Below are 24,830 nucleotides of genomic sequence, written 5' to 3'. Positions count from 1 at the left end.
AGCTGAACCCTTTTCGTTAGCCTCCACGTTTCTGCCCCGTGGGTGAGTACCGGTAAGATACATCTGTTGTACACTTTTCTCTTGAGGGATATTGGTAAACTGCTATTCATGATCTGATAGAACCTGCCATATGCGCTCTACCCCATTCTTATCCTTCTAGTTATTTTCCTCTCATGATCCGGATCAGCTGTCACTACTTGCCCTAACTAAGTATTCCTTTACGACTTCCAGCACTCCGCTTCTAATTGTGAACTGCTGTTCCCTTCCTGTTGAATATTACTTTGGTTTTCTACATGTTAATTTTCAGACCCACCGTTCTGCTCTGCCCGTCTAAATCATTGATCATGCTTTGCAATTCATCTCCCGAATGACTAAGCAAGGCAATGTCATCAGCGAATCGCAGATTTATTAGGTATTCTCCATTAATTCTTATCCCCAACTGCTCCCAATTCAGACCTCGGAGTACCTCCTGTAAAAAGGCGGTGAATAGCATTGGCGAGATCGTATTTCCTTGCCTGACGCCCTTCCTTATTGGGGTTTGTACTCTGCAGCAAAGCAATTCTCTCTCTTGTTTCTATTATACTGCCATCATCGCAGCACTGACGGTCGGATCGCACTGGGGACGTGGCGTTCTTCCAGCGATTGATGAACGGCGGATGACAACCAAAAATGGTATAGAATTGGAAAACGATAGTTACCTTACCCAGGCTTAAGATAAACCTTCGATGTAGGCTATCTACAGTTACTCCACGTTAGTTGCCGACTATAATAGGGGCGACAAATTAGAAACTAAAATATTTACTTGCTTATTGAATTTATATTCGCAAAAATGTTTAAACGACGTATCCGCCCAGAGCCAGACAACAAAGCCCCAAAAGAAGTGCTGCGCAGGCAGCACTTCAATAAATAACCTCCACCGAATAAAATTCCAAATAAACGCACCGCATAATAACAAGGCTAATTGCCTTTATTCAACGCGGTTCGCGCGCCCTGCATACGTTACACGACGTTCCGCGCACACAATGACAGGGTGACGATAATATCCAAACAACGGATAAAGGTCACCGGGAAATCGCAAGCCAGCTCGCAAGATGGCAAGATGGTGCCCCCCCCCCCTCCCATTTTTTTTTTTTTGGAAAGAAGAGGCAGACATTGCGCAAGCCAGGCGGGCCATCAGCCTTTCTCAGCGTTCCTTTTGTGTTCCTGCCAAGGGCGGGCCCTGCGCAATATTCATCCTGCTCCCTTTCAGGACACGGCTGCGCCATCGCGAGGAAGCCATTTTCAGCCTGGCCCGCGGACTATATACAACGCGTCGCGCTGCACGCGGAAGTTGGCGAATAAAAGGCAGGGAGGGGAAAATATAGTAAACGAAGCGCACACTAGCGCTACGTCGCGTAAGACGACTGTCGGAGCCAGCTGACCAGGTCGCCCCGTATATATAGCGAGGCAGGTCGTCCGTTCTTCCCGAGTCCATATAGCACTCCGCTCATTGCGCCTTTCATGGACTCCACGCCTCAGCTCATCGCCGGCCCGTGGCGGTCCGAGGGAGTGACAAAAAGCGGAGCAAAAAAAACAGAGGAAAAAACAAGAAAATACGTTGTTATGTATTATCACAGCCGAAATCTCAACTAAAAGAATTGCGTGGATAACGCTTCGTGGCACTTTAAGCGCGCAAAGATAGTCACCTGAAATCAGTTATCGCAGAGAAAGCACCCCCAAAACTAGTCACAACGTGCGCGTCAGGCACAATGCCGGTCGACAATCCTCGCTGGTGCAAGGTAAATGATTTCCCGGAAGACACTGAAATGCTGCCAGACTCGCAAAGCCCTAAGTGTCGCGGGTGATGAATTCGATTACGGTACGTGACCTACCTTCAGCGAGGAACGTTGTAGAGCCTAACGCATAGTTTCGGTTTCCTTCACTCGCCAGCACAAAGGCCGAGACAATTCTCCCGCTTGCAAAGGCACGGGCCGACGCACACATAAACGTCAAGAGCATCCCGTCGAAGATGTTAGCAGTTATTCGCTCCGACAGCCCGCATGTTTTCACACAAAACACTAGAAAAGGACGACGAAGACACCGACGGCCACGGTTCAAATTTAGGGGCGATCAAGTGGATCGATGTGGGCGAAATGTGGCAGAATTTTTTTGCACTCGCCAATCGATTCCAACTTTGATTATATTAATAATAATAATAATAATTGTTTTTTGGGGAAGGAAATGGCGCAGTATCTGTCCCATATATCGTTGGACACCTGAACCGCGCCGTAAGGGAAGGGATAAAGGAAGGAGTGAAAGAAGAAAGAGGTGCCGTAGTGGAGGGCTCCGGAATAATTTCGACCACCTGGGGATCTTCAACGTGCACTGACATCGCACAGCACACGGGGCCCTTTAGCGTTTTGCCTCCATAAAAACGCAGCCGCCGCGGTCGGGTTCGAATCCGGGAACTCCGGATCAGTAGCCGAACGCGCTAACCACTGAGCCACCGCGATTCCAGCTCATATCCACTGTGTGGCATGAGTAGCAACCTGCCAGGAGGGGGCGAGGGGGGTGCGGGCGCTGGGTCTTCGCTCCAAGGAGGCTTCTATGCTACAGCATATTAGCTAATGGTAAACGCTAGAGCGAGGGTATAGCACCCAGATTCGGTCTATTTGATAACTGTCGACGTGCACTGCCCTTTAGCCACACCACTCACCTATAGTGTGATAATAATAATTGGTTTTTGGTGGAAAGGAAATGGCGCAGTATCTGTCTCATATATCGTTGGACACCTGAACCGCGCCGTAAGGGAAGGGATAAAGGAGGGAGTGAAAGAAGAGAGGAACAAATAGGTCCGTAGTGGAGGGCTCCGGAATAATTTCGACCACCTGGGGATCTTTAACGTGCACTGACGTCGCACAGCACACGGGCGCCTTAGCGTTTTTCCTCCATAAAAACGCAGCCGCCGCGGTCGGGTTCGAACCCGGGAACTCCGGATCAGTAGTCGAGCGCCCTAACCACTGAGCCTATAGTGTGAGCTGATGCGTGCACTGCGCGTACGGGTTCATGCTCCTCCATCCATCATCCATGCATGGTGCAGGTGCGAATGTGAACGCTCAGGTTACAGGTGAGTCCCTGTCCAACCATCGCACTCAAGGAGTGGAGACGCGAAATTTTTTGTTGCGTCTTTTTTTTTTCGGAATGATATGTTTGACATTAGTAAACGTGAATAACCACGTGGGATTCCCCTACGACCCGTAAATAATTCACGATTAAACTCCACCCCTGTAGTTTGAGTCTCAGCAGGAAAACGGCGGTTGCGACGTCACAAGTAGGTACGAGATCGCGTGAGGTATATACAGGAACTGCAGCATAACCGCTGCTGTGTCTCTTTTAACTACCGACAACTCTTACGCTACAGCCCGTTCCAGAAGCCCGAGCGACAGCGAGCTAACAAAAAGTATAGTTAATGCAAGTTTTTCTACGCATCACGTGAGCTCACACCTAGTTGTGACGTCACAGATGCTATTCGACTGCTGAAAGTGCATGGGGAGAAGGAATTCGATTGTAGATTATTTGCCACGCGCTGGAGAATTTCACGCGGTGATCCACGTTCACTAATACCTCACGGCTCTCCGCACAGTCGTACCAATCTTTCACTAATACCTTGCGCCTCATTTCAAAGCAAGAACACGCTAGGCAAAAAAATTGGCCCACGCTTTCACGCACATAGTAAAAAAATCAGGATGCTTCATGCACTACACTAACTTACCCCAGGCCACAAGAGAGAGAGAAAAAAAAACGGGGGATGTTTCGCTCTTCCTTCAACGGCATGATACCTGTGCTCATTGGAAAGCATCGCGTGTTGCACGGTACAGAGCCCGTTCCGCATTTGGAAGCGATGCCTATCGTGAGCGGGTAAGGAGTGCCTGACCTTACCACTGACCAACCTTCCGAGAAGCGGATATATCGACGCCCTCAAAATAACAACGCGGGATCGATGGGAACCAAAATCAGCCAACACGGAGAGGGCGACCTGGCTGATGAAGACCGCGCGTTTCAATGATTGCTTTGGTTTTATGGGGGTTTAACGTCCCAAAGCGACTCAGGCTATGAGAGACGCCGTAGTGGAGGGCTCCGGAAATTTCGACCACCTGGGGTTCTTTAACGTGCACTGACATCGCACAGTACACGGGCCTCTAGAATTTCGCCTCCATCGAAATTCGACCGCCGCGGCCGGGATTGAACCCGCGTCTTTCGGGTCAGCAGCCGAGCGCCGTAACCACTCTGCCACCGCGGCGGCTCCCGCATTTCAATGAAACGACCGAAAAGCCTGCACTTAGACGATGTAAAGGTCCATACGCCGAAAGCCGTACACACACTATACAGACACTGACACTATATAGAGGCGATGCTGCGACCTTATATGCCACAAACGGCGTATTGGTCGTCATTTCGGTGATTGCAAGGAACAGCGCATAAGGAAGTGACTCAGCGGCGCATGAGTAGCTTACAGGAAAAAAATAAAAATAAAAACCATCGACCGAGAGGAGACTCTTGCCACAGAACGGCGCGCGAGAAGTGATCTCGTTGGACTCTAATGCGAGCGTTCCAAATGTCACGCCGCCGATTAAACGTCGCCTGCGCGTGAAACTAGGCCAACTGCGGAATTAACAGATGATGTTTACAATGCACGAGACGGCGACAGTGATCGACGCTGACGGAATAGAACACCCGTGAGCGCGCCATGGCGGATTAAAAAAAAAATGATAGTGGAACAGTCACAAACGGCGAAGCAAGCGCTCTGCAAAATTTGAGGGCCCGCCGCGGTGGCTCAGTGGTTAGGGCGCTCGACTACTGATCCGGAGTTCCCGGGTTCGAACCCGACCGCGGCGGCTGCGTTTTTATGGAGGAAAAACGCCAAGGCGCCCGTGTGCTGTGCGATGTCGGTGCACGTTAAAGATCCCCAGGTGGTCGAAATTATTCCGGAGCCCTCCACTACGGCACCCCTTCTTCCTTTCTTCTTTCACTCCCTCCTTTATCCCTTCCCTTACGGCGCGGTTCAGGTGTCCAACGATATATGAGACAGATACTGCGCCATTTCCTCCCCCCCCCAAAAAAAACAATTATTAATTATTATTATTAATTTGAGGCCTCAAGATTAAGTAAGCTGAGAACGAAAAACAGGAACGCTGACCCGAAACAGTCACTGACGTTTTTGGGGTACACCCGAAAATTCGCTGTTACCGTGACGCAAAGAGTGTAGTTTGCGTCACGGATACAACTCAAGAACGAAGCGGCTTTTCCCCGGCAAAAGACCCCCTTCCAGCCAATGGCGTCGGCCGAATCTCATAACCCTGCTAGCGTGACAATGTAGGGAGCGCTGCGGAAATGCAGAGAGGGGCCTATCCCCTTCCACCTGCCCCTCCCTGCATTGTCACGATAGCAGAGTGATGAAAATCAGCCGACGCCATTGGCTGGAAGGGCGTCCTTTGGCGGGGAAAAGACGCTTCGTTCTTGGGTTGTAGCGGACCATACCACTCTGTAACAGTGGAAGTATATCCTCCTCGCCATGGGGGAGGGGAGAAAATGTAGACTGCGCAGGGTGGCGACAACTGTCTTAAAGGGTGACGCAATGGCTGATCGGAACGATAGTGCTGATAGTATAGCAATTATAATAGAGTGTTAGCATTGTGGAAATGCATCAACGCAGACGACTGCTGGTAGGCTGACTAACACAGCGCGCGTCCCTTCCCAGCAAAACATTTGACCCACCACAACAGTGTAGTGCACCGAGACTTACAGGCCCATAGACACTTAATTTCAGTTGCTCTGTTTTCTTCTTTCAAACGATGCGTTGGACATCAGAATACATGGATCAGCGCGTGGGATTCGCTTACGACCGCCAAATAATGTATAACTGAATTTATTCTCTGCCCCGCCGCGGTGGCTCAGTGGTTAGGGCGCTCGACTACTGATCCGGACTTCCCGGGCTCGAACCCGACCGCGGCGGCTGCGTTTTTATGGAGGCAAAACGCTAAGGCGCCCGTGTGCTGTGCGATGTCAGTGCACGTTAAAGATCCCCAGGTGGTCGAAATTATTCCGGAGCCCTCCACTACGGCACCTCGTTCTTCCTTTCTTCTTTCACTCCCTCCTTGATCCCTTCCCTTACGGCGCGGTTCAGGTGTCCAACGATATACGAGACAGATACTGCGTCATTTCCTTTCTCCCAAAACCAATTATTATTAGTAGTAGTAACACAAATGTGGTGTCTACAGTTGCAACCAACGCAAGTCATGCAGATACCGCATGAAATCCCGGCTGAAAAAGCAGCAACCAAGATGAGCAGATTCGTTCTAGAGAGCGAGCCCCAAAAAAGACCCCCGGCCCGAGACTCGGTCGCAATTCTCAGTGTGCGGAAGGTCTCCATTGATCATCAAAGACAAAGCAGCTCGGTTGTGGCATGTTTCGGCAGGGGCGGTCGCTCAAAGGCGGTGCGCCAAGGACCGTAGGCAACCTATTAAGACTCCAAAGAGAGCAGTTCGTGAAACAAAAAAAAAAGTGGGGTGGTCCTGACTAGGCGAAACCGGGAAAACGAAAGGGGGGGGGGGGGGGTGTAGGGGGGGTTCGTCGGTTGCACTAGGCAAGGGGGCTTTTACCGCTCGCGCGATCAATAGCGCTCTCGCGTGCAGCCTTGGCTAGGTTTCTGTTTGCTGAGCCAAGGCAGGGTCGGAGCAAGGCACATAGCAGTTCTCCCCGAGAGTAGCACTACGTGCGGGTCGATGGCGAAGTGAGGGATCACTTATCGGACGCGACAGGGCCTCGATCGTAGGGAAGGCGGCAACACTCCCCCCCCCCCCCACCCCCCCCCCTCACGATCGTAAACCGGGCAGGAAGACGCTCATACAAGAGCTAAGGCGCTCAAGAATACACAGAATAATAGAAGGCACGCGCAACGAGCCAGTACTGAAAGAGCGTCGATTCTTGTCCGATGCACTCGCGACTGACTCATCAGATACGAAGAGGCAGCCTTCACGGCCGAGCACGGAGTTTGCCGCTCTTATCGGCATCTCAGCAGGAGGAGGCTGCAATCTTTATCCGCATCTCAGCAGTAAAGGGAGCTAGCTACTCGCAGGGGCAGTCGCAAAACACGGCGGCGGACGGGGCGAAACCGGCCCATTGTTTTTCTTTCGAGCCACTTTCATTCCAGCCGCCACAACCTCGCGACCCCCCCCCCCTCCTCCCTCCTTTCACCCGGGGTGGGTGTGTGCGTGTGTTGGCAATAAGGCCGGCTGCCAACGCGATCAGCCCCCCACCGAGGAGGGACCCGCGAAAGCAACCCTTGGGGCGGTTCGCGCGTTAGGCTCGCCTGTCTCTCTCCCTCTCACCTCCCTTCCAACTGCGAAACGGGACGGGGGGTTCCGCATAGTACAAAACGATGCCCTCGCGAAGCGACGCAGGCGACGAAGGTCACACTCGCGAAGCCCGCGGAAATGCGACCTCCGCGGGCGGCAGAAATCGCGAGAGACACAAGACTGCGCCCGCACTCGGCAGCGTCTTCCTCACCGCCGAGGCGCGGAACGGGTTAAAGAGAGGCGTCCGAAAGCGAAACCTCGCTCGGCACCCATCTTCAGTGGGTGCCGGCCGGCTAGCGCAGTTTCGACCAGCTAGAGCTGAAACAGCGTTGAACCCTGCCCGGCATTTGCCTGCATTGAAAAGCGCTCGAAGTCAGCTGTTTGTGTTTTTCTTTTTCTTTTTTTTTTCGATGCGTGAGGATTCGGCGTAGACGCCTACAGGATCCTTCGGTTGTTGTGTGCGTTCCCGTGCGAGGCATGAAGCCCGCTGCAATGGGAGGAGAGGGGAGCGGCTCCGTACGGCTCGCGTAGCCGCGGACACCGCAGCGGCCGCTCTAGGAACAAGCCCGCGGCACGGGCGGCAAAACGAACACAACGGGGTTGTCCGTGGCGCGCAGGCAACCCGTTCCGCAAAAACCGTGCCGGCATTCAAGCGGCGCTTACCGTTTTCGGCAGGGTCCCCTTTCTTCGTAGTGGCGGCATTTCCATGGCTCACTTTCGACCAACTCGACTGCGCTCGAGTGCGCGGCGCTCGGTCCCCAACGTCGTCACGGACGATGCCCGCACCGTCGGGGCAGCAGTAAGAACCCGCCGACAGAAACCAACGTAAAGGGGGGAAAACAAATGCGGGAACTCAAAGCCCACCGACGGAACGGGCGGAGGGGGCCTCAGGTGATGGTGCCGGCGGCTTCAGTATCAACACCGCCGCGAACGCACTCGCACAAGCACGACACACGGGTAGCAGACGGCGGCCTGGTAGCCGCTCCGGACGCTGCGCTCTTCCCTACGGGCAATCTCCGGACCCTGCGGTATCCGTCTTGGCCTGACCGCACCCCGCAAAGCACATTTAATCTCACGTCAAACAGTCAACAAACCGAGCCGCCATCGATGAAGCCTCGCACAAGACGACGGGTCGCCGCCGCGCCGTGTTCTTCCGCCGGGCACCGCGGCGGCAGGGCCCCCCTCAACAGCCGAGAAGTCGCCGCCGCTTGCGCGCTGCGGCAGGTTTTGCAATCACTTCCGGAGCCGCTTTCGCGGCGATTAGCGATCGAAAACAAGCCGAGAAGACCGCTTCTTGGCTCCGCTTCTGCCCAGCGACGACAACGTCGGCACCGGGAAACGCCGAGCGGGCGCACTATTTGCAAGCGCGCGCCGCCGAAATGTGGGAGGTGAGCAGGCGAAATCAACATGGCGGCGCGGCAGGCCTCGGCCCGACTCGCCGCCCGCGGAGACCGAACGAAGGGGTGAGCCCGCGCGCGCGTGCTAGCGAGGGGGGTGGGGGGGGGGGGGGGGGATAAAAAGAAAAAGCGAGAGAGAGAGCTCAGAGGAGAGTCCAACGGGAAGGAAAGGCGAAAAGCGCCGGACGCCTGCAAGGCAGCGTGTGAAAGGCGGGGATATATATTGTTCCAACGGAAGCAAAAAGCAAGTGTCGCCGGCTGCAGAGCGGCCCGCTTTTCGGCATTACGCTGTTACGTAAGTCGTGGCGCGAGCAACTTTTTCGCGAACACGGTGGACGCAACTCCGCCCAGCGAGCGCTTTACGCATATCCCTCGGGTTTCGGCGCGAAATATAATACGAGCGAGCAATTTTGCGCGCCTCCGGTGCGCGCTGCTTTCCCCACACAACTCCCAGGAGTTCCTTCATCAAGCGCAAACGGTCGCTGTCAAAGCTTCGAGGTGTGTTGTCAGTTTCGGCACTGCTGCCGAACCATACAGCGCGAGCCCGCTCTGCCGTCGCCAAGCGACGGAACGTTTCATTAACGGCAAGGAAGCAACCCTTCCTCTTGCCATCGCACATAGCTGGCCTGGAGTCCGCCGGCTCCGATGGATGGCGCCACTTGCCAAGTAGCGCGCGCGGTGCTAGGAAAGGACAAGCACCTGTCTGCAACCCATACAGGTGCTTCGCCTCTCCGTTTAGGCGAATTTTTTTTTTCTTTCAAAGTATACGGATTGCGAAAAAAAGGGAGAGGAACAGACGTTGAATAATTTAGCCAGACAAATGATTGGACGCACGGTATAGAAGGTCGGCGGCAGAGAAGTTTGAACGAGCCAAACCACGACATAGGTTGATGGCAGTACGTTTTCAAGCACGGACTTTAAACTACGACACAGTGAAGAAGTAGGGTCATCTTAATGCCGCGTTGCCGGTTTTATAGTTGCGCATATCGCATGCACAGTACTGCTGAACTCTTAACGCCAAATGCTTTTAGCTTCAGCCGCATAGCAGAGCCATCACGGCACTATTAATGACCGAATGACCTTGAAATGTTAGCGGAAGGTTTCTTCTTGTGGTAGAGAAGCTTCCTGCTTGACTTGTGTTTTCAATGATGCGCTACACGGAGCATGCTAGGAACATTAATTTCGCTGCACCTGAACGCTGCGGCCTTAAGACTTTTGACCAAGACTGTACTCTGGAATATGCACTGAAATATGCCTTCAGCGTAATAACACGGGCCGAAACAAATTATGTCAGACCATGCATTCGTCTCAATCAAGACGCCGTAAGTTTAGTGTGCCGCCACACATTGTTTCGCTTGAAAATTCTTCGGGCATCTGCTCCACTTGTCATATGTCCCTTAGCTAAAGAATTTGAAGTCGTGCAATCTCACTCCATCTCTTGTGGTGTGTCACATGATTTATCACCTCACAACGTGTTGACTGTATGACAGCGACGTCCGTTATGTCTCGCGCTTATCAATCTGCGAACAACAAGAGCACAATGTGTTCGGTACTAAAAGGCGTAAGCAGCGAAATACGACAAGAAGACGTTGAATTTTAAAAATAATAAAAATGCGGAGGCGGCTCAACAAGGGAACTGCCAGAGAGAGTCGCTCCCATCGATCTCCACTCAATGGTAGCACAATGTGCTGCTGCTTTCTCAGATACTCGGGTCTTTAGAGGCTCTTATTTCCTCGTACAGAGGTTAGCATGGCTCCTTGCATAGCTGCTAGAACAGCTTCATCTTAAGTACTTTGGCATATCAACTGCACTTAATTATCGATCTCCACTCAATGGTAGCACAATGTGCTGCTGCTTTCTCAGATACTCGGGTCTTTTGAGGCTCTTATTTCCTCGTACAGAGGTTAGCATGGCTCCTTGCATAGCTGCTAGAACAGCTTCATCTTAAGTACTTTGGCATATCAACTGCACTTAATTATCGATCTCCACTCAATGGTAGCACAATGTGCTGCTGCTTTCTCAGATACTTGGGTCTTTAGAGGCTCTTATTTCCTCGTACAGAGGTTAACATGGCTCCTAGCATAGCTGCTAGAACAGCTTCATCCTAATACTTTGGCAGATCAACTACACTTAATTATAAATATGGGGGATCAATAGGAGAATATTAATCCATACAGATTCACAATATTACCTAACGACAAAGCCGGCGGCACTGCGCCCCATCTACAATGGAAAGGCGAAGGAATGCCGGGAAAATTAGGTATCCTATTAGGCATGAAACAACATGGATTCAGACGTAACAATACGACTATTCTCGCGGCAAATCTCGGAAGAAATTCTGCGAAAGCTTCCATACCAGCCTAACACTGGTGTTAAATTTACTGCAAAGGCGAAAAGCGCGCGATTTAAAACAATTTAATCCGCGCAGAGGAGAGCGTTGCGGCGCCGATTCAGAGGCAGAATCCCCGTTTTCGGCACAGCACTAGCCAAGTCAAGCCAAGTAAGAAAGCTAGTCCCCTTCCCGGCATTCCCGTGGTGGATGAAGTGGTCTTTAAAAACCTCGCATAGACGGTGGCGCCAACTTTTCCAGGAGGTAATACTGAGAAGCTATATGTGTAAATCTTAGGTCAATCTCGAGAGGGGCCTTTCTACCGCAGTGGTCGTAGTTAGGCTCATGATAATGACAATTATTGTGACTATGATGATGGTGAAAGCCAGTCAAGTGCTAGCAAAAATGAACTCTTCTGCTTTGAAGCTCGCGAGCGGAGTTTCTTGCGTCGGAGTTGGAACTTAAAAAAGCACTAATAGTCGCGTGTTTGGTGTTGCGGTCTCCCTGTTGTTGACACGAATGAAATGTGAAAAAAAATATACTAAAACAGATGCAACGGGATCTGTTGCTAAAGACGTCTAAAAAACAGACCTTTCCTCCTGCCTTGCCTTCCGTCCAAGACTTTCCTTGTCGTGTCCCCTACGTTTATTTACGACAAAAAAAAAAAAACACCCCTAGCAATGGCGCAACGAAACCGCCAAAGAAACCCGCCCAGAGGCCAATGACACAGCGCGAGTCGAAGGTCTCAATTTGTTCCTACGATTGGCTGCCAAGTGGTGAGATCAGAATCGCCCCTCCGCCCAAACCTCAGCAAGCCTGTGTTTATAGCAGTCGCTATCATAACCATCCCATGCATCCTCCTGGGCAAAGCAAGAAAATAACGACAGAGAAGAAGACAACGGTAGGAAGCGTAAAACACCTATGGACCTCCTGCATGTTTGTAAACAAACGAGGTGGCGCTGCAGTCGCTAGCGAGCTCGTGGTAGGCAAAAGGTCGGGGAGTGGCGTCGCGGATAAGTGTTGAGCGCGGGTTTTCAAGGCTTGTAGGCGCGTTTCCAGTTTCTGCGAATCATAGCAATGGTCGATGCTTCCAACTTGGTAATTCGTTGAAGTACACGAGCTCGCGTTGGCCACGTGAGGCCTATAAAGAGAAATAGTTTGCCACTGTATTGTATATATGGTTAGTAGTAAACATGTAGAAAGCGTTCCTGCCGTTTATTTATGCGGCCAGGCATTGAATAAAACAAGTTTTGACACTCTGCACTAGCCGGAATTTTACTTCGGGACAATAGTGAGGGGAAGTGCTGGCCTTGTTTCGTCGGAGCAGACGTGCGCTCATCGTCTGCTGACATATGTACGTGTCGCGCTGTGCGAAAAGTCGGGACAGCGTTATGTCCCTGATCTCCTCTGTCTCGCTTAGCGCTGTTTTTAGCCGCATGACCACGCACCAGCCAGGCCGACTTGTCCTCTTGTTAAGCTGGTCGATTTGGTGAAAATTTTTGATTTCTAGAATTATTTCTTTCTTAGCCCTGAAGTCTAGTTTCGTGACTAAATTATTATAGCAAAATATTGAGTACAAATTTATAAATTAAGCTTTTTAGAAGTGTGGTCGTCAAAAATTGTGAGGTAATTTCTTTGATTTCAGTGCCGCATTTCTTTGACCAAAGCGAAAGCGAAGATGCCATAAACTTTAAGGTTCGTTTTGTGACCTCTCACATTTTCTGCGACTGGATCACTCACCTTCGTAATTCGCATGAAAATCAAATGATTCCATTTGTCGCAAACTATTCCTGAGACGTTGAGGAGCGTAATAAACCTCTCGATTTTTTTCCCTACACGTGCAGTACTGTGTTAGTTATTTCTTGTAAGAAACGTTTTCATGTAACTATGCATGCATAAGTACTGATCATATAGAAAAAGAACTAATCGCGTCATCGTACAGAGCAGGGCTTTATGTACATGCTGGCATAAAAAAACTGCGCACTATCTACTCAATTATTTGAGACCTTGCGGGAACTTGACGACGGTGTTAATTATAATTACCCAGAACTGCACCAGGTATAGCTATAAATAAAAGGAATTACTGAAACTAGCGTAGGAATTTGATATTTGCACCAAGTTTAGTTACATATCACATGCATGAATGACGAAAACACTTTTCATTGCCGCGTCCCCTCTCAATCTCGCCACGTGTCTGTTAGTAGCACGCCTGCGGCTGCTTCTTTCCAAACAACCTTCGCGATCATGTACTACCTCATGAAACATGACACATGCATGATGCAATGAAAAAACATATGGCGTTTAGCATACTTAAGGTACGCTATTCTAAGCACACCAACGCGACCGCGCAAGATTGACACAACTTACCAGACTTCTTTCTACTCGAATGAAATAATTACGTCGTCATATCAAGAAACAGTTTCAAGTAAATATTAAATGTCATAAAACGCGCCATTAAAACATGGTGTGCTATTAACAAAAAAACGCATTCCTTGGGGGCGAGTGAACCTGTCGGCTCCCCGTGCACTCCGGCTCAAGGTGATAAGTACGTGTGCAGCTGCATGTCTTTTTTTTCCTTGAGCAATTATTAGCCTACTATCCTGAAGTTCAGGTGAATGAACGCACTAACTTGCATGCTATAGGTGCATTGAGTGGCACTGCCTATCGAATCCCAGACTTCGCGCTTTACTACCGTGGCCCAATGCCTGTTGGCCAGTTTCCGAATGCGGCATTTATGCGCGAGAAACCTATCGAGGCTAATTTAATATTTTTTATGCTACTACGCGGATCCAGCAGTGACGCAGCTGGTCAATACATGCTGCTTCTGCAGTGCACAGGCTTGAAGCAGCCGCCGGTAGCTGCGGCAGCTGCGGTAGGCACGGGCAAGCGGAACCTGTTTTGCCTACCATGCGAAAGTCGCTGCTAACATCAGCGCCACCGCATCTTCGTGACGTCGCGGGGTGAAGGAGGTCCATAGGTAACGCGGAATGCGCCGGTTAACCCACAGCGGCAGTTCAAAAATAGCCGCCCTTCGCTGGGCTGCAACGATCGGTGTAGACCCAGCGAATGCGAGGGAAGCGGGTTTTCTTTTGTTTTTCCCACAACCGGTAGCGTGTTGCCAGCGGTGCTGTGAGCGCTCTCTTCTCTCGAACGCTAGAGGGCAATTCCTCCGGCTTCAAGGGCACCGGTCGAAAACGGCGCGGAGTGAGTCACGTAGCGCCGCCCCGCGGCAAACACAGTAATTACACTCTCCGCGAGCTTGAGGAGCGCGCTTTTCGCGTTGCTCATGGCGATTTTAAACGTTCTGCGCTAGGCCATCTGCAAAAATGCGCAGGCTGTAGATCGCTGGCACTGAAAGCAGGTCTTAAAGTCAAGGGGGTCTCAGACTCCTGTTATGCCCGACGTGCCTTCCAGCCTAAATGGATAAAGACGCGGACTCCCCGACCAGGATTTTTAGACAACCAATGTGAAGGCTAATGAGTCTTTTGAGGAAACGCTGCTGCCTGAACTGGCGTTCGCGGAAGCAGTGGCGACAACGGTGGCGCCACGTGGCTAAGGATGCCATCGGGTCGCCGGAGGGAGTGTTGCTTTCAGCAGTCACGCTGGGGATGACAATTCACAGTGCTGCGACTTCGACAGAGTTCCCGCGTTGCGGACAACAGGCGAGGAAGTGGAAGGTCGTTCACTCTCCGGCTGGGAAACGGCTTGACAATCCTCCATGATCCATAACTACAGCGCAAACGACAGGACAGAGATGAAGAAGGGACACCACACAGCGCTGTTGATCCATAACTACAGCGCAAACGACAGGACAGAGATGAAGAAGGGACACCACACACCACACAGTTATGGATCATCGTAAACACCAACTCGCCCAACAAATGCTTTTGACAATCCTGACCCACGTGGGCGGCCACCTGGCAGCTAGCTGTGCTGACATCAACGTGGCAGTGTCTTTTACCCTTTCCATCGACGAGCTGTGAGAGCATCAGCACCGGCCCCTGCCGTGGGCGGTACCACCAGTGTCTTCGGCTGCTCGTTTGATTGGACATCGTTTTCCGAACTGTATTAGCCACTCAGTGATCTGGAGAATACGATTGGCTGCCAAGTGGTGAGATCATCTGCTAAGAAGCTCCCTTTAAATGAGAGGCATTCTCAGTCTCTCTTACTTTTACATCATGTAAATAGTATGTATAGAGTTTTACTCGCCTTTTCCTTCTTAACCACGTCTCCGATCCTCCTCGTCCCTTCTCAGGCCCGACCACGCTACCCCCCCCCCCCCTCCCCCTGTACTGACGAAGGCTCTGAGACCCCCCATGCTAGATTGAAGAGACTGCATGAATACGAAGCAGGCAGCCATTTTTGTTCACGTCAATGGTGGTCGGAGCATTTCTACTCCATCGTTTCGAAAATTTCGCAGTGATTTTTAGAAAGAGTCATTAACACGTTTTATAAAACCCGAGCCGGAGAAAAATAAGAATTTGGCGGCCCTACAAAAATGCTCAGAGAAAAAAGGAAACCAGTGCTCTCACACCTCGAGTCAGTCCCGAGCTGGCCACTCAGCGCCGAGGCTAAACAACAACAACGAACACGCTGGCAGAACGTGGGGATAGTTTGTTTAAAGTCTGTGTCATAAATTCAGCAAGCAGCGACCTTCAACAAAGACTGCTCCCCTTTGTAGAAAACGAAGTGTAAAACAGGCCGCAAGCCGCTTTCTCTCTCGCCTTCTTTACTTCCCACTTCCACTTGTGATCGAATCTTTAGACAACACCCCCCCCCCCCCCTGGTTTATAGTTTGGTTTTACGGGGTTTAACGCCCCAAAGCGACTCAGGCTATGAGGAGCGCCGTAGTGAAGGGCTCCGGAGATTTCGACCACCTGGGATTCTTTAACGTGCACTGACATCCCAGAGTACACGGGCCTCTAGAATTTCACCTCCATCGAATTTCGACCGCCGTGGCGGGGATCGAATCCGCATCTACAACCAACAGCCAAGCACTGCTGAGCACTGAGGGCAAAGGCTAGTGGGCAGGGACGGACGCTATAACGTCGCGCTTCCGCGTTCAGCCGCGAGGGGCGCATAGTCGCATTGCCGAGCCGTTCTGCTGCGGATGCGCCGAGAACGCGGGCCATTGTCTTTTCTTTTTTGCACGTTTTTTTTTCGTTCAAACGAACGACGTACCGTGTACTCTTCCTGCAGTCACCGCGCAAGCGCGGCTTTGCGTTGCAACGCAGCGTGGTAATGCAAGCCCTGTAAACTTCGTCGCTCCTAAGGCCCTTCTGGGTGTTTCTTAAGTATGTGATCCCTTTTCTGTACTCTCTTAATTATAGCTTCGTTCCAGCTCCATTGCATTAAACATAATTCATTCACTCGTGTAGGTTAATGTCTTATTCTAGCTGGATAATGTGACGATCGGGTCAGCTTAGATTTAATAAAATAGCGGCGGAGTGCTGTTCGACTTCATGTCACAGCTGGTGTAATAGTGAACCCCAGACTTAGCTGTTATTAATGCGAAAGTATTATGCGGCGCCTCATTCAGAAAATCTGGCGTTGACCGACCGTCCACGAGACCCCACGTGACCTCATGACGTCAACGGCAGTGCCTGCATCATCAGGAAAGAAAGAAAAATAAATTTTCTTCCGAAGTGGGCTTCGGACTCAGGCCGGAGGGAACAGACCCGCTTCGCTGGCCACTTCATTAGTGCACTACGCCTACGTCACAACACAGCAGACCATGCGCTAAACATTTAGTCCCTCGCGTTGGGTTTCGGTATCCTCATCTTCATCAACTTCCATTCAGGTAGCGCGAACAGATCAGCTTCGCTCGCCACTGATTTATAGTAGTACGCCATCACCGCAGCCGAACGCCCCGCGTGCGTGCTTTCCCATTCATAGAACGTAAATAACCTTAAATACCCTCCGTAATTTTTGCTATTAGGCTCTTTGAAGCCTAATAAAAATGGTCTATAAACTGTCTATATACTTCTTGTAGACTCTGTTGCCCTTCTATAGATTTACTTATTGTCTATTCACAGTCTAAAGGATAGACAAAAGTCTACACTAAACGTGTATGGCCATGATTCTATAGATTGTCTATAGACTGCCTATATATAGCGTTTGTATTGCCTGTAGACTAGACTATAGGATTTGTCTATAGAAAGTCTATAGACTTCATAGACAAAAGCCTATGGGCATTCCATAGACTGAGTAAATACATTTTTTGTAAGGCAAGTCTAAAGACCAGGTAGCCAAGCCGGAATCAACAAAGGTATAAAATGGTTGCCGGTGAGGGGAGAGGTGTTTCCTGGTAAAGGTGCGCCTGTACAAGCTGAAGTACAGAGGAGATAAAGAAAGACTAAAAACGGGTCACGAGCATGAGGAAAAAAAGACTGTAGAGCGCACAGTCGACTAAAAACCGGGTTTCCGTTTTTAGAAACCGCTCAGAGTAGCAGCAGCAGCAGCAGGTACAGCGCCAGGAAGGTAGCCAGAAAAGCAGGAGCGAGCGAGAAAGCGAGACAAGAACGAAAGCAAAACTCGCCAAGCTGCTGCTCTTTCAGGTCTTCCGCTAGCCGCGCGCAAAGTGCAAGCAGCACGTACGCGCGGGAAAATCCGAGAGGCCACAGTTTGGGGGAAAAAAAATGAGAGATAAAGAAGGTAAGGAAGAAAAAGAACCGCGCCGCGAACGCAACGGAAAGAAGACAAGTACAAAGGTACAGAGAGGAACAGCGGCGAGAAACGGAGAATACTGGCTCGCCGTGTCCTCACCATTGTTCATTGTTTTTTTTTCTTTCATTCTTTTTCCCCTCCAGTCGAGTATGCATTTCTCCTCGAAACGACGAAGTTTCCGCACACCCTGTTTTATTTTAACTGTTTCTTTTTTCTTCTTCCAAGAATGCCTGATTTTATGTTTGTTTACTTACGTTTTTTGCAAACAGTAGGTAAAGGTACCGCATCGCGAAGCACCGATATCTGCATAGCCGAGAAAACTTGCACGATTTCACCACTTCTCCCAGAATTCGCGAAATCTGGCGAGCACACGCGTGTGGCGGGTTCTATAATGCGGTAGCATTAAATGCCTCACCGAAAAAAAGAATTAGTCTTTGGTCATAAAATTCGACCATTGACTGGAAGTGACGTCATCAGACCGGATAATTCCCATTTGCTGGAGGCAAATGACGTAACCATATCGGATAATTCACACTGGATGGAGGGTAGTGACGGCACCAGACCGGATAATTACCATTGGATGGAGGCAAGTGACGTCATCAGACCGGAAAATTACCATTAGATGGAGGAAAGTGACATCACCAGACCGGAAAATTTCCATTGGCTGGAGGCAAGTGACGTAACCAGACTGGATAATTCCCACTGGCTGGAGGCAAGTGACGTCACAAGACTGGATAATTCCCACTGGCTGGAGGCAAGTGACGTCACAAGACTGGATAATTCTCACTGGCTGGAGGCAAGTGACGTCACCAGACTGCATAATTCCCACTGGCTGGAGGCAAGTGACGTAACCAGACTGGATAATTCTCACTGGCTGGAGGCAAGTGACGTCACCAGACTGCATAATTCCCACTGGCTGGAGGCAAGTGACGTAACCAGACTGGATAATTCCCACTGGCTGGAGGCAAGTGACGTCACAAGACTGGATAATTCCCACTGGCTGGATGCAAGTGACGTCACCAGACTGCATAATTCCCACTGGCTGGAGGCAAGTGACGTAACCAGACTGGATAATTCCCACTGGCTGGAGGCAAGTGACGTCACAAGACTGGATAATTCCCACTGGCTGGATGCAAGTGACGTCACCAGACTGCATAATTCCCACTGGCTGGAGGCAAGTGACGTAACCAGACTGGATAATTCCCACTGGCTGGAGGCAAGTGACGTCACAAGACTGGATAATTCTCACTGGCTGGAGGCAAGTGACGTCACCAGACTGCATAATTCCCACTGGCTGGAGGCAAGTGACGTAACCAGACTGGATAATTCTCACTGGCTGGAGGCAAGTGACGTCACCAGACTGCATAATTCCCACTGGCTGGAGGCAAGTGACGTAACCAGACTGGATAATTCCCACTGGCTGGAGGGAAGTGACGTCACAAGACTGGATAATTCCCACTGGCTGGATGCAAGTGACGTCACCAGACTGCATAATTCCCACTGGCTGGAGGCAAGTGACGTAACCAGACTGGATAATTCCCACTGGCTGGAGGCAAGTGACGTCACAAGACTGGATAATTCCCACTGGCTGGATGCAAGTGACGTCACCAGACTGCATAATTCCCACTGGCTGGAGGCAAGTGACGTAACCAGACTGCATAATTCCCACTGGCTGGAGGCAAGTGACGTAACCAGACTGCATAATTCCCACTGGCTGGAGGCAAGTGACGTAACCAGACTGGATAATTCCCACTGGCTGGAGGCAAGTGACGTCACCAGACTGCATAATTCCCACTGGCTGGAGGCAAGTGACGTAACCAGACTGCATAATTCCCACTGGCTGGAGGCAAGTGACGTAACCAGACTGCATAATTCCCACTGGCTGGATGCAAGTGACGTAACCAGACTGCATAATTCCCACTGGCTGGAGGCAAGTGACGTAACCAGACTGGATAATTCCCACTGGCTGGATGCAAGTGACGTCACCAGACTGCATAATTCCCACTGGCTGGAGGCAAGTGACGTAACCAGACTGCATAATTCCCACTGGCTGGAGGCAAGTGACGTAACCAGACTCGATAATTCCCACTGGCTAGAGGCAAGTGACGTCACCAGACTGCATAATTCCCACTGGCTGGAGGCAAGTGACGTCACCAGACTGGATAATTCCCACTGGCTGGATGCAAGTGACGTCACCAGACTGCATAATTCCCACTGGCTGGAGGCAAGTGACGTAACCAGACTGGATAATTCCCACTGGCTGGATGCAAGTGACGTCACCAGACTGCATAATTCCCACTGGCTGGAGGCAAGTGACGTAACCAGACTGGATAATTCCCACTGGCTGGATGCAAGTGACGTCACCAGACTGCATAATTCCCACTGGCTGGATGCAAGTGACGTCACCAGACTGCATAATTCCCACTGGCTGGAGGCAAGTGACGTAACCAGACTGGATAATTCCCACTGGCTGGATGCAAGTGACGTCACCAGACTGCATAATTCCCACTGGCTGGAGGCAAGTGACGTAACCAGACTGCATAATTCCCACTGGCTGGAGGCAAGTGACGTAACCAGACTGGATAATTCCCACTGGCTGGATGCAAGTGACGTCACCAGACTGGATAATTCCCACTGGCTGGATGCAAGTGACGTCACCAGACTGCATAATTCCCACTGGCTGGAGGCAAGTGACGTAACCAGACTGGATAATTCCCACTGGCTGGATGCAAGTGACGTCACCAGACTGCATAATTCCCACTGGCTGGAGGCAAGTGACGTAACCAGACTGCATAATTCCCACTGGCTGGAGGCAAGTGACGTAACCAGACTGGATAATTCCCACTGGCTGGATGCAAGTGACGTCACCAGACTGCATAATTCCCACTGGCTGGAGGCAAGTGACGTCACCAGACTGCATAATTCCCACTGGCTGGAGGCAAGTGACGTAACCAGACTGGATAATTCCCACTGGCTGGATGCAAGTGACGTCACCAGACTGCATAATTCCCACTGGCTGGAGGCAAGTGACGTAACCAGACTGGATAATTCCCACTGGCTGGATGCAAGTGACGTCACCAGACTGGATAATTCCCACTGGCTGGATGCAAGTGACGTCACCAGACTGCATAATTCCCACTGGCTGGAGGCAAGTGACGTAACCAGACTGGATAATTCCCACTGGCTGGATGCAAGTGACGTCACCAGACTGGATAATTCCCACTGGCTGGATGCAAGTGACGTCACCAGACTGCATAATTCCCACTGGCTGGAGGCAAGTGACGTAACCAGACTGGATAATTCCCACTGGCTGGATGCAAGTGACGTCACCAGACTGGATAATTCCCACTGGCTGGAGGCAAGTGACGTCACCAGACTGGATAATTCCCACTGGCTGGATGCAAGTGACGTCACCAGACTGCATAATTCCCACTGGCTGGAGGCAAGTGACGTAACCAGACTGGATAATTCCCACTGGCTGGATGCAAGTGACGTCACCAGACTGCATAATTCCCACTGGCTGGAGGCAAGTGACGTAACCAGACTGGATAATTCCCACTGGCTGGAGGCAAGTGACGTCACCAGACTGGATAATTCCCACTGGCTGGAGGCAAGTGACGTCACAAGACTGGATAATTCTCACTGGCTGGAGGCAAGTGACGTCACCAGACTGCATAATTCCCACTGGCTGGAGGCAAGTGACGTAACCAGACTGGATAATTCTCACTGGCTGGAGGCAAGTGACGTCACCAGACTGCATAATTCCCACTGGCTGGAGGCAAGTGACGTAACCAGACTGGATAATTCCCACTGGCTGGAGGCAAGTGACGTCACAAGACTGGATAATTCCCACTGGCTGGATGCAAGTGACGTCACCAGACTGCATAATTCCCACTGGCTGGAGGCAAGTGACGTAACCAGACTGGATAATTCCCACTGGCTGGAGGCAAGTGACGTCACAAGACTGGATAATTCCCACTGGCTGGATGCAAGTGACGTCACCAGACTGCATAATTCCCACTGGCTGGAGGCAAGTGACGTAACCAGACTGGATAATTCCCACTGGCTGGATGCAAGTGACGTCACCAGACTGCATAATTCCCACTGGCTGGAGGCAAGTGACGTAACCAGACTGGATAATTCCCACTGGCTGGAGGCAAGTGACGTCACAAGACTGGATAATTCCCACTGGCTGGATGCAAGTGACGTCACCAGACTGCATAATTCCCACTGGCTGGAGGCAAGTGACGTAACCAGACTGCATAATTCCCACTGGCTGGAGGCAAGTGACGTAACCAGACTGCATAATTCCCACTGGCTGGAGGCAAGTGACGTAACCAGACTGGATAATTCCCACTGGCTGGATGCAAGTGACGTCACCAGACTGCATAATTCCCACTGGCTGGAGGCAAGTGACGTAACCAGACTGCATAATTCCCACTGGCTGGAGGCAAGTGACGTAACCAGACTGCATAATTCCCACTGGCTGGATGCAAGTGACGTAACCAGACTGCATAATTCCCACTGGCTGGAGGCAAGTGACGTAACCAGACTGGATAATTCCCACTGGCTGGAGGCAAGTGACGTCACAAGACTGGATAATTCCCACTGGCTGGATGCAAGTGACGTCACCAGACTGCATAATTCCCACTGGCTGGAGGCAAGTGACGTAACCAGACTGGATAATTCCCACTGGCTGGAGGCAAGTGACGTCACAAGACTGGATAATTCTCACTGGCTGGAGGCAAGTGACGTCACCAGACTGCATAATTCCCACTGGCTGGAGGCAAGTGACGTAACCAGACTGGATAATTCTCACTGGCTGGAGGCAAGTGGACGTCACCAGACTGCATAATTCCCACTGGCTGGAGGCAAGTGACGTCACCAGACTGGATAATTCCCACTGGCTGGAGGCAAGTGACGTCCACAAGACTGGATAATTCTCACTGGCTGGAGGCAAGTGACGTCACCAGACTGCATAATTCCCACTGGCTGGAGGCAAGTGACGTAACCAGACTGGATAATTCTCACTGGCTGGAGGCAAGTGACGTCACCAGACTGCATAATTCCCACTGGCTGGAGGCAAGTGACGTAACCAGACTGGATAATTCCCACTGGCTGGAGGCAAGTGACGTAACCAGACTGGATAATTCCCACTGGCTGGAGGCAAGTGACGTCACAAGACTGGATAATTCCCCACTGGCTGGATGCAAGTGACGTAACCAGACTGGATAATTCCCACTGGCTGGAGGCAAGTGACGTCACAAGACTGGATAATTCCCACTGGCTGGATGCAAGTGACGTCACCAGACTGCATAATTCCCACTGGCTGGAGGCAAGTGACGTAACCAGACTGGATAATTCCCACTGGCTGGAGGCAAGTGACGTCACAAGACTGGATAATTCCACTGGCTGTGAGGCAAGTGACGTACCCAGACTGATAATTCCCACTGGCTGAGGCAAGTGACGTAACCAGACTGGATAATTCCCACTGGCTGGAGCAAGTGACGTCACAGACTGGATAATTCCCACTGGCTGGAGGCAAGTGACGTCACCAGACTGCATAATTCCCACTGGCTGGAGGCAAGTGACGTAACCAGACTGGATAATTCCCACTGGCTGGAGGCAAGTGACGTCACAAGACTGGATAATTCCCACTGGCTGGATGCAAGTGACGTAACCAGACTGGATAATTCCCACTGGCTGGAGGCAAGTGACGTAACCAGACTGGATAATTCCCACTGGCTGGAGGCCAAGTGACGTCACAAGACTGGATAATTCCCACTGGCTGGATGCAAGTGACGTAACCAGACTGGATAATTCCCACTGGCTGGAGGCAAGTGACGTCACAAGACTGGATAATTCCCACTGGCTGGATGCAAGTGACGTAACCAGACTGGATAATTCCCACTGGCTGGAGGCAAGTGACGTCACAAGACTGGATAATTCCCACTGGCTGGATGCAAGTGACGTAACCAGACTGGATAATTCCCACTGGCTGGAGGCAAGTGACGTCACAAGACTGGATAATTCCCACTGGCTGGATGCAAGTGACGTAACCAGACTGGATAATTCCCACTGGCTGGAGGCAAGTGACGTAACCAGACTGGATAATTCCCACTGGCTGGAGGCAAGTGACGTCACAAGACTGGATAATTCCCACTGGCTGGATGCAAGTGACGTAACCAGACTGGATAATTCCCACTGGCTGGAGGCAAGTGACGTCACAAGACTGGATAATTCCCACTGGCTGGATGCAAGTGACGTAACCAGACTGGATAATTCCCACTGGCTGGAGGCAAGTGACGTCACCAGACCGGATAATTCGAAGTGGACGGAGGAAAGTGACGTCAAAAGACCGGGAAAGACGTCAGATCAGGTAAAGGCATCAGCAGGCATATCGCATTGCCAAAATATATTAGGTGTCCATGTGAATTTTTTTGTTCTGCGCGTATTTTCCCGAAGGCTTTAGGCCAACTGTTCGTTATCTTTCTTATGAATGGGTGACGATGTCCTGTCCTCTCTGTATATGCGCAGTCCTTAGTTGCCTTTCTAAGCCTGCCTGCTGTCTCCTGAGCTCAGAAGTAGTTATTTTTCCTTACGGAGGAATGCAGTTTGCGGGGCTGACGCTTTGTATGCGCGACCTGCCTCGAGGCGGATTTGCAAACAGGTAGGTTCGCAATTACATAATCAGCACATCCATTAAATAAAATGAATCCATTGCAAATCGACTCTACACAATATTTTTCTCAGGGCATTTTACCTTGTGCCTACTAATATTCCAAGTCACCTATACCTGATGCACCAACGTATTAAAAACGTCCAATCATTTCTGCACTGCATAATCTTACTTCGTACCAACACATTCCTCACATTTTCACCTTACAAGGAGCTTTGTATATTTTCATTGTCCATTCAACCACTACTGTACAAGTTGTCCATTTTTACTGCCCTTATTTACCTAACGCTATCTGGGTTTTGAAAAGATAAAAAGCAAAAGATGGAATTCCACTGTCCCTCTTCCCTCTTTCTTTCCTTCTGATTCTCTTTCCTTCGTTCTATCTTTCTCCACATCACCCATGCGTCGGCTGAACCATGGGACTC

The 24,830-nt window shown here is 50.8% G+C and overlaps 1 protein-coding gene across 11 annotated transcripts in view; it reads right to left on the bottom strand.

Annotated features, from left to right (window-relative positions):
* Pka-C1 (Protein kinase, cAMP-dependent, catalytic subunit 1) overlaps nucleotides 1-24,830 on the bottom strand; it is a 177,866-nt gene that overhangs the window by 62,401 nt on the left and 90,635 nt on the right. The window contains exon 1 of one of the 11 annotated variants that reach the window (XM_077644477.1): nucleotides 7,998-8,791. The exons of 9 other annotated variants lie outside the window; for them this stretch is intronic. The gene's annotated coding sequence lies outside the window, so the exon portion shown is untranslated. Of the gene's footprint in view, nucleotides 1-7,997; nucleotides 8,792-24,830 lie in introns of those variants that run through there. One more of the 11 variants, XM_077644478.1, reaches the window with a different exon arrangement.

This window comes from Amblyomma americanum, chromosome 11 (assembly GCF_052857255.1).
Source record: "Amblyomma americanum isolate KBUSLIRL-KWMA chromosome 11, ASM5285725v1, whole genome shotgun sequence".
NCBI classification, from domain to species: domain Eukaryota; kingdom Metazoa; phylum Arthropoda; class Arachnida; order Ixodida; family Ixodidae; genus Amblyomma; species Amblyomma americanum.
Note: the sequence above shows the minus strand (reverse complement) of the source record. Positions and strands in the feature narration are given on the sequence as shown.